Genomic DNA, 1,287 nt, shown 5'->3' on the forward strand with positions numbered 1-1,287 from the left:
ATCAGTGGGTAGATTCTCCACATGTTTTTATCATGTCACTATGTCACCTACAGCAAATTTACTTGTTGTATATATGTGTATACAGTTGTAAATATCAATAAATTAATTATTAAAAAAAAAAAAAAAAAAAACTTTAGGAAGTTTACACAAAAATGTAATCACTGAGATGGTTATTCCGAAACAATGCATTAAGTCCCTCTACAATGAAAAACAATAACTGTCGACGATGCACAGTCCCTCATAAAGACACAAAAGTACCTCAGGCTGCATGAAAAAATATGTGAGCGAAAGAAAAACGAAACAGAGGCAAACTGTGTCTGCAACTTAAGTGTCTGAGATTGCAGGAAGGTAAATTATTGGCCTAAAACTGGATAGGTTACAGAAAATTTCAGACGAAGAAAACGGTGGTGAACGTAAAGCAGGTAGCCATGAGAGTTCCATGACTCTCTTCGGGCACATTCACTCTCTATAAAGTAGGTACACGATTCTTCAATGTGTTGGAAAATAAATGACTTTAACATAATGACAAATTACAAAACTTAGGAAGTCTAAAAAGCCCTGCCGAACACAGTTAGTCCGTGGACCTGGATAGGACCTGAATGTATATATAAACTTTGTATAGAGAAAACAAAATTACTCATGCTTTAAACAAAATGACAGCTCATGTTGAGAGTGGTAATTAGAGGGGGTAACTAAGTGATTGGCTGGTAAGGGGGGGGGGGTAATAGGAAGAAAGGCTAAAAAGCACGTGGCTAAAAAGGGGGTTGGTCCTATATTTTAATCCAGATAAAGCTTCAACAATCAAGCTTCGAAAATTCAAACCCTGTCAACCAAGAGTGTGAATACTGACTTATTATAAGATACTTTAATTAGTTTAAATGATTAAAAAACTAAAATAACCTAATAAATAATTTAAAATGTTTACTGTTGTATAAAAGTTGGGCTAGCAGCTTCCTTCAGTCCTAGGAAGCTCGTATATTACCTGGTACACCTAATGCCGAGGTGTACCTTCTCACCTCATGTCCTATTTAAATTATTTTTGTTAACTTTACAGTCCAGTCTCATTGCGTTAACTTATATTTGGTTAATACTTTTTACATTTTTAATAGCAAAAATGATCTTATTCCGTGATGTGATAGTATCATATCGCAAAATAGTATTTTTATTAGAATTATTTTTTATTTATATAGTTGTTTGAGAGTGGTTTAGTTTCTTTTTAAAACACTTTTGATCTCTTTTCTCTCAACTTTATTGTTTTTTAACATCCGACGTTTCGACCTCTCAGGT

Source organism: Halyomorpha halys, unplaced genomic scaffold, assembly GCF_000696795.3.
Source record: "Halyomorpha halys isolate HHAL.00 unplaced genomic scaffold, Hhal_1.1 Scaffold1105.1, whole genome shotgun sequence".
Lineage (NCBI taxonomy): Eukaryota > Metazoa > Arthropoda > Insecta > Hemiptera > Pentatomidae > Halyomorpha > Halyomorpha halys.